Raw genomic sequence first — 10,375 nt, forward strand, 5'->3', positions numbered from 1 at the left:
TTGCAAAAATTATTCACGAATGCCATATACAAACAAATAGCATTTTTTGTGTCGTGTTTTGAAAAAAGCCAATTACGCGGGTAACAAAGCAATGCCATGACATAAATAAATACACTTATGACAATGGCACACTCTGTTTCTATCAAACATATATGGGACAATCTCATCCCACGTCTGGGCCACAGAAACATTTTCAGGTGGGCCCACAAACCTATTAAAAAGTGCTAGAGTTATTGATAATTACGTTAAACATTGATTGTAGTAGCTATGAATATGATGCTGTTTTTCTATTGGTGGTAATTCTCCATTTAATTGTGAAAGTGGATTCGTCTATCTTTACAAGAACTTTTCTATTGTTTTTCTGTGGTTTTTCCCTTATATACGAAATTAATGGGCCACAAAATCTTTTTGTGAAACAAATTGAGCCATGCAAAAAAATGGTGGAGAACCACTGCACTATACATATCAACAAACCCGTCTCGACAACAAACAAAATGGTTTCCATGTAGACACACAATACACGTCACGCTGATAGATAGCGTAATGTATTGTGTGATCTTTTTATACAGTTAACGGTATTTTTCAAATATTTCATATGATGATACACAAGCACAATGTCTTTAACACTGGCTTGGTCTTCTAACATTTATGACGCTTAGAGTGTATTGCTTTGTTCAGCAATTATATTATTATTTTAAAAGTCAGAATAAAATGTAAACGTCGCGCCCCCACGGAAAACATAGACAATGTAATGCGATCAGAGCATAGACCATAGAGCTATGTACGGTCCAAACTTGGCATATTCACATTCATGTGTTAAAAACTGACAATTTAACTCATTCACTCAATCGAAAGTGGATCTACTAACTGAACAACAGAAAGTTTGTAATTCTTTTGAAAACTTGACAAGTTTAAACCCTACGAAAAGTATATATATATATATCAAGCTTTTCAGAGTAGAAAATTCTGTACACAACTGGTTTCAACCACATTGTAAACAACCATTATTGCGTCGTTTGCATCATAACAAGGGAAATTATTATTATGCGCATTCTGCTGGAAGTTTCTATGTTATGGCTGTAGCGGTTGTTTGATCAAAGAAATTGGAAGCAAAAGTATTCTCTTATCACAAGCAGTTGGAGCGCATATCCCACAGAGCACGGCGCGTTGGCAGAATCTCATGGTCTAGTGAGAATGACGTCATCGGAAACACCGCGCTCATTAAAATTTCAATGAACGATTATTAAAAATCTTGACCATGTTTATCATAATAAAAATTTCAAAAAAGATGTAAAAAATATTCTATCCTCAAAACTGCCCACGTATACAATGAAAGATATCTAGAAAATTACAAAAAATGCAAATTTCTGCTCTGGTGATCACATTCCCCATAAGAGCTAATGTTAAAAAAGATTTTTTTACATCACTTTTCTTTTTGCGCGTAGGATGGGTTTTTAATGAATAAGGTTATTGTGTGCATGGCAAGAATAAACACATATTGTAAGGGCAGGAAGCTTGGGAATCTCAATAGCTCCAGTTCAACAGTCTCAGATGTAGTTGAGCAGAGTTTTTCTGCATTGGCTCCAATCATACTTGCTCGTGTGTTTTGCTTTGTAGAATTTATAAGAATTTAAGAATTTATCCTAATATAACTGATCATTGATTAAATTCGTAGTTTTCAGCTTTTTTTCACTCCAAAACTTTCATACGACTTTCTACTTCCTGACATTCCCAGTCAAAAATAAACACATTGCTGCCGACAACTTGCGTAAAATTATTAAAGGCATTTAGAAATAGTGTGTAATAGTCATAAACGATAAACCTGTCTACGGGCGCGCAAGCACTCTGTCGCCACCGGGTGAGAAACGCGTGATTGATAAGATAAAATTAAGACTGTTGGACCGCGACAATCAAAGTCATGCTGGTTGGCCAAATTAAAACTTACATAGATACCATCCCCAAAGTTATCTCTCACAAATACAGGTCAAATATTAGGCCTATTATCGGATAAAACAACCGCACTACCACAAGAATAATAATTAACAAATATAATTCAACTGTTGTTTACATTACTATTCCAAAACCACCGACATACCACTTTGTTTATCAACTACTAGACAACAGCGCAGTACTCATATATTTACTTCACCAACTCAAAAATCTTTCGTTCTGTAGCCGACCCATGGGAATCATCCTTTCGATATTTGCGAAGGTAACTTTTAAAAATACATTATGTCACTATTTCGCAAAGCGCGTTTGTGTGGTATGAGGTAAGGTCACCTCGCTATTGTCTTGAAAGACAATAGTTCATAAAAAAATGGCCGCACCAGGGTAGGCACGGACACGTAATTGTGTTTTAAAACAATAGCGAGGTAACCTTACCTCCTTATCGCATACCACACAATCGCGCTTTGCGAAATACCGACATAATTTATTTTTAAAGGTTACCTTGGCAAATATCAAAAGGGTGATTTCCATGGGTTGGCTACAGAACTAACGGTTTTTGAGTTTGTGAAGTAAATATATAATACGCTTTCTGAAACATTTGACACCATTTATTTTTCTATACATCAATCACATATCAGGTAAGGTTTATTTTATAAATTAATAAAGAAACTGCCAATGACGCACATTAACAATGAAATTTTCTACAAAAAAGTAGCATTAATACCATTGTTGCCTATGCATCCATCTGATATCAAACGAGAAACGTGTTCCTACGATTTTACGCAAGTTATGAAGATCCCCGTCTCAAAAACAAACAAAATGGCGTCTATGCACACAATACATTGACGAAACGAGTAACAGCGCATCTCATTGCGTATTCGGACCAGAAATGACAGCTTATTCCTACATATTATTGTATATATGTATATCAATAAGTTGTGTGAGTAGAGTTTTAAGGATTCCTATCAATGATGATCCAGGTTTATTTATATATCTTTAATTCACAAACTCGCAAATAATTTATCAACAAACCGACCAAGGAGAATCACCTATTTATACATTCACGCGTTTGTTAGGTATGTTGCCTGCCCCCTATATCAAGCGAGAATCTATTGAATACGCTTTCACGAAACAATTCGACATCCCCGTATAAACATCGAACAAAATGGCGTCGATGCACACGGGTTGTACATAGACAAGGAGACATTGCGTCATTTGTTCATACACATCCAATAGCAGTATCTTTCAAATATTTTCGATGCTTCAGACAAGCCAAGCCTGCTTCAGTAGTAGCTTGAGTTTAAAATTTATATCGTTTTTGACTCATAGTCGATTGCTTTATCCAGCAACTATATTGCTTTGAAAAAGCCGGAGAACAATAACATGTAAAAGGTTGCGCCCCACGCCGACAGAAAACAAAAGGCAATGTAATTAGAGTATAGAACAATGTGCGAATCAAACATTTTTAAATCACTTCGAGTTATTTTGTTCAACTACGAGAGACATCGTAATAATGATGAGAGAGAAACCTAAGTCAATACATAATTCGTTTCTTGGCAAAGACAGGGGTAATTCATTGTGTTGCAAACCTGAGCATATTAACGACTTCGCCGTGACAAAAACTATTTTATCTATTTTTCATGAATCAATTTACTTACTTTCATTTACAGTTACTTCACAAACTTAAAATTCTTTTCTCCACTAGACAATCTTAGGGAATCGACTTTTCAACATTTGCGAAGGTAGGCCTTCAAAGAACATTACCTTTACAATCTAAAAGCGCTTATTATACGTGAAATCATTTGTATTTCTTGGTATGCATATTTTTAAACGTCTTTCGAGTTGAAAACGTTTATACATCAGCGTAGTCCAATCTGGATAAACTAATTTTGAGCGAAGTCAGTGGCCTCCCTTATTGAATTGGTGGGACTGAATAAATTGAAAACAATATTTCTTACTAAGTGACTGAATTCTATGTATTTGACGGCAAAGCTCACCATGGATACTATACTCACTCAGCATGCTGACCCGTCAAAATATGCCCTTCCTGGACTAAGCTCACAATAAGCAAGAAACGAGCGAATACTATCGCTCTAGATCGATATATAGACATTGTTTTTAGACAAGAGCAAACATGATACTGTTAGGGTTTGTTACATTTTCATCTTTTATGGCCCACAATCGATTGCTTTTGTTCGCCAAATGTTTTGTTTTTATGGGATACCAGGAAAAGGTCGCGGCCCCACGCCAACCCAAAACAAAAGACATTGTAACTCGATCAGAGGTTAGAATTACGTACATGCCAAACTTGTTTTTTAATAGCTTTGGGTCATTCTGTTCGACTACTATAAAAGCGTAATAATATTATAACAGTAAAATCAGTGAATACATGTTTCTTGACAAAGATGAATAAAGTTTGATTCGCGTTGCAAATCTGAGCATATTAAAAACTTCCACATGGAGAAATCTGGCAATTTTACTCATTTATCGTAAACTACATATTTCGATATAATAATATGAAAATATATATAATGATTCAAAGAAACATTTTTCATTCGAAACCAAATCGAACTTTGCGAAAGCCGACCCAGAGCTGATTGACACTGGTGCTCCATTTCTAGTTGACGACACCCGGTAAAATTAGAAAAATACCAATGACGCACACTATAAATGGGTTCGACTGTCTATGATAAACTATGATATGATATACTTCACCTGCTGAATTGTTTTTAATATTCTCATCGTTTTATATACCAATATCATATCAAGCTAGAAACTTGTGTTTCCGTATACGCTTTCACTGTACATATAGACAACAACGTCTCAAACGCAAACAAAATGGCGTATATGCAGACAGACAGATGGCACATAATAATTCTTCACTTTTTGAAGGATTCGTTGAAAATAATTATATATCTCATATCAAGCAAGAAACTTGTGTTTATGTATACATATATGTTCCGCTGTACATATAGACAACAACGTCTCAAACCACAAACAAAATGTCGACATGCATTTAGGTCGATGCATAGGCGAGAACAAGCATGGTCGTTAGTATTTGTGTTTATCAGATTTGTATCTTTTATGTTCCAAAGTCAATTGCCTCATTCAGCAACTATTTGGTAATGTCTGGTATACATCAATTTAACAGTAAGTGTAAATCGGAATAGCGACCACCTTCCGATTTTGGCGATAATATTCGAAAAAGTAGTTTATATTCTGCCCTCTGGTGTATAGAAATATTATACATTACGTTAAAGTTCGCGTGGGTGCTCGTGCGTGCGTCGTCGTGAGCGTCAATGTTAGGTGTTTCGCCCCTTCACACCCCCGTGTATGATTATCATTTCATCATATAGAAATTCTTCGACTAATAAGCTAATATAAATATATTGCCAATCGGAGAGTTAACATTGTGGAAATCGGCAGGATGCTATAAAAGACCACCCACTGTGATTAAATACTATTAAAATATTCAAATACCAAACGAATATATGAGGAGGAATAACTGAAAAAATCACTCATTTACTATTAAAAAATAAGGAAAAACATGCACGATCTATACATAGATTCGGGACGATTCTTTATCACATCTCGCTTGATCCCGCATAAATTTTTCTTTTCTTTAACTTCATTCCTAGTTGATGGGTAAGTATTGAATCTCACGAAAATGCTCGACTACTCAAGTAGTGTTCAAACAAGCGATACCTGGTACCCGACGTAGCAAGCGATAACACAATTTACCCAGTTTTATGCAAGAAGTTTGTTATTAAAAGAATTGACCTTGGGCGTATGTAACAATTGACAGTTTCTTGCACTCTGTCCTCGATCATCTATGGGTCGATGGTAGATGAGGACTTAACAGTAATATTGATCTACGTTTAACGCTTGGGCAGAATATACGGATTGCCGCTATAATATAATATACACGAATAATATACAATAATAATAATATACACGAATCGAGACAGGCAATGCAGCACATACCTTTGCGCTATACTTTAGATTTTTATATTGGGCTTATTGTTCATTCTGGAGAAAAGAACAGTCTATAAAATGGTTGAATAATTTGTTTAATCACTTTCACTGATATGGTTGGTGACATTGATACTAAGAAGTCCGTGTGAGTTACGCATTACCGTTGAGGGCAAATTTGTGACGGAAGCTGAGATCGACTTTTATTACGTCAAAGAATCCAGTAATTTAGTTACATCACAATTTCTCACCAAGTTCAAACCTGCGGTCGCGTTTCGGTAGAATGTGGATTGCTTACACTGGACCGATAGTTCAAGCGTTGGAAGTACAGGGCTGAATTGGTCGACGAGTTAGAAAACGCAAATAAACAGACCAGGAAACGATGAATTCAGATAATTTATTTTCCCCTTGCATGATATAATATAAACACAAGTACAAAAACAGACACACAATGTTTCGACCGCAATTGACGTGGGCCACGAAAAACTATTTAGTCATCGTGTCAGCGACACCGTAATTGATCAGCATCAGATGACGTCAAATAATTTAACTATATTAAAACATGTTATGAGAATTAGAAAAATTTGGGTAGCGTGAATTGAATCGAGAGAGTAAATCAAAAGAGAAACGTTTAAAATTCGAACATTTCTCTCTCGATTCAATTTATATTTTTCATTTAAACTTTAAAAGGAAAATATAAATTGAATGGGGAACGTGTCGGAGATAAATGTTTAAACGGAAAATATGAATCGAATCGAGAGAGCCAATATGCAATAAAAACAAAAAATCCTAAAAACTCCAATTTATATTCGACAGCCCACAGTATCTAGTTTTAGTTTAAACTTGACGTCAACGATTAGGAAACCTGTTCAGAACGAGTGAATCAAAAAAAATGTAAATACATTTCAAAGTGGACGTGAGCAGAAAAGGCATCTCGAAAAAGGTGTGTTCATTTTATTAGTTTCTTTAATTTTCAAAATATTAGCATTGATAATTGGCAACACAAAAAACTTATGTTTCAGAACAGTAGTGTTGTTAGGATTGTAGAGTTATTAGTAACAAAAGTATACCATGATTTCCGTCATAAACTTCTGTCTTTTCAACTTGCGTTTCATTGGTTTCTTTCGTACTTTCCCTAAAAGTATTGCCGTGCCCGCGATGGAATTGAAAACCACCGTTTCGGAAGGAATAGAAGAGCGGTTCCCAACCGGTGGCGCTTAGCCTCCAGGAGTAATTACAGAAACCCACCATGCTAAGCCACGCAAACTTTATTTTTTATTTTATTTTTCGCTCTATAGGAAAATTACCCGTTCTCTCTCGTTTCATTTAGGCTTGCACGTAATTTACGGATTTACGGAATTACGTAATTATTTGGAGTTACGGAAGGGAAGTTACGAATTACGTAAAGTCGTAATAATTGCATTGAAACGAGCTTTCTTCAAAGCAGTCAATTTCGTCGATTGCGAAAAATGGAAGCTCAACAAGTAGAAGAAGTTAGAGTTTCGGTATTCGCAGCCGTTTTTCTCCCTTTTCTCTCTCTTGTTATGTAGGTGAAGGAAGGCATGACGCGTTGCCATTTACTAACCTATTATCAACTTATCTGGCATGGCCAATGTTTATTATTAACGTAGTTAAGGGGGAAGAACTGAGTAGGGCCGTTTGACGCCAACACACCTGGTTTCAACTTCTCTCGCATCTTATCTAGCATGGCCATGGCCAATGTACATAATAACCGTAGATAGGGGGAAGAATTGTGTTAAGACCGATGGACGCTAACAGCCCGGTTTCAACTTCTTCGGGTGAAATGACTAATGAACGCAGGAGATGAATCTATCAAACATGGTCTATCAAACATTTGTATGCATTTTACTTTTATTTATTATTTACTTGTTCCAGTTTTCCGTTACTTATGGTATATATGTTCCGTTTCTGTTTTATTCTAATTGATAGTCACGCGTTTAAATAGTGGGAATTCCCCACCAAGTGTGGATTAGCAATGCTTAACCATTCTTTATTGTTAATATCAACACTTGATATATGAACATGGAATATCATACTGTTTTTGGCTGTTTTATTTCAGACTTGGGGAATAACAGGAAAATATCCATAACCTTTCAACACGACGATCTTGTGAAATTTAACGAAGAGCTTTCGCGACGAATTGGAACCAAATAAGCGAAAAGAGCGATTGATCACTCGCGCCAATACCTCGCCGTGATAATTAATGTCGCGTTTATCAAATAGAAATATGACGACAAAAGAGAGATTGCGCAATGAACCAGCGCAACTTCGTCTTCTCGGCATCGGTAAAGCGATTGAGACGGCAGAGAAACAGCAAAACGACGGATTCCTCGCGGATCGCTAAAAATTTAACTGCTATCATATATAATCAAATATGAGCCAGTGTGTATATTCTGTGCGAGATCCATTTTCTATTACAAAATCTTGATGTTCTGTTAACGGTTTTATCGTTATATATCAGTCCGGACTTGGCCTTGCTCATGATGTTTTTCACAATTCCTCGCAATATTTCGGCCATATATGATTAACTGTCTTACCAAATGCGGCAACTTATTTTGATTTATCGTCGACTTGAATACCACCGACACTCGACCAAACTTGTGTCAATCTTGGCCGATAGGATCGCCGACTTGAGTTAGCAAATAAATGTCGTGAGTGTAAAATAAATGTCACAAAATGCATTGTTTTGCGATATAACTTTGTATAAGTTCGGTATTTAAATTATACGCAAATAAATAATATTTGATTCAAATTTATCGTAAATAATGTTATAAACATTCAGTCCGCGAAATGATTAAATGTAAAATGAAGCATGGTAATCGAAATATCGTCAATAAGTCGACATCAATAATTATTATTATAAAATGCTAACAAGGCAGTAATGTCGGATAATGCATAAAACGCTGCAAAAACAAGTCTTCGTCGCGAGGAAATCGCAAGGTTAATCAAACGAGAGAATAAGCTCGTCGGTGGTTAATAAATTAGAAACCCGTCATTTTTATCTAGTACGAAAGTCGATTTTAAAAAACTATCGTTTCCATAAATATCCGTATACCAGTGTCGGTAATGATAAAGATGATCGCATAAAAATGGGACAGTTAATTTGCGAAGGTGATGAAGGAAAACCAAAGCTAACACAAAAGATAAAAATCAGAATAAAATTAGCTTGAATTCACTCCTTGATATTTGTCTTTAACATCTGCCGCCGGCGTGTAGTACTGCCAAGAATATGAAAACCCAACTTCAATGGCCCATTCGGAAAAGAAGTGGATTCAATTGGTTGTTATGATAGGTTTAAATGCGTGGAAAAATATCGCAATTACGGGGTCATTACGTAATTGATTTTGCCGTAATTACGGAATTGATTTTTGTCAATTACGTGCAAGCCTAGTTTCATTACTTGATAAGATTATTTCAAAATATCTGAATTTTGGTGGAATATCGGATCCTATAGCACTCTGAAAAAAATTTTAAAATATTTTCTTGATCATTTTAGTCTTTGTACCAGAAAATGATGAAGGCGAAAATAAGAATCAAGAAGAACTTCAGGAAATTGAGTGTGTGTCAGGTATGGTTCTGAAAGTCGAAATGTTAAAATTGATATTTGTGAGAAATGTTCAAAGTGCATTGAAATTTATTTTCACACCACATTCATGGTTTGCAATATGCACTCACGGCGTGTACTTCGCATAACCCATTCGCCGTAACTCCTCAATTGAGCCAACCCAAAATGTGACGTGAAATGAACGCCAAAGCTTCCTAAACAACGCCAAACAAAAATGAGATGTGTAATATTTATGTTTTTTTTTATTTATATCTGGCGCTGAATGAAATTCTTGACAGACGTATTTAATTGAACTCAAGCCCGCTCAATTTGTAAGCATTAGTATTGCCAATTAACTAACAGTGGATGATAATTTGACATCGAAAATATTGAACGAACTCAATTAAAATAAATAAATTGTGCACCCGCTGCGAACTCATTCTGACAATTTTCTCTTTTTGACATGCATTTGATTTCTTTTTAGAATCTGAACAATTCTTATTCGCAAAAGCTATACCAGTGTATGGTAAGTCATTTTGAAATAAGTTAATATAATTATTTTGGTTATAATTTTCCTGGTGCCAATTAGAGATGTACCGATGTATCGGGAATATTGGCCGTTTTTTCGGTATCGAATAAATTTACATCGATATTTCTGATTTATTTAGATCTTTGATTTGACCCAGAATGTTTTTAAATATAATTAAGTAGGCGGAAGTTGAATTGAAATCAGTTTGCCCATGGAGGGAGCGTGTACGCGGCCCACCCTTTCAACTAGAAACGGGTATTATGACGTTACGTCGAGGTGTCTTGAACCATGTTTTTGGGCACGTAGTGGACATAACGATCGTTTCAAAATTTTGTTGTTATTGTTTTTATTTGTCTTCATCA

Source organism: Styela clava, chromosome 11 (assembly GCF_964204865.1).
Source record: "Styela clava chromosome 11, kaStyClav1.hap1.2, whole genome shotgun sequence".
NCBI classification, from domain to species: Eukaryota; Metazoa; Chordata; class Ascidiacea; order Stolidobranchia; family Styelidae; genus Styela; species Styela clava.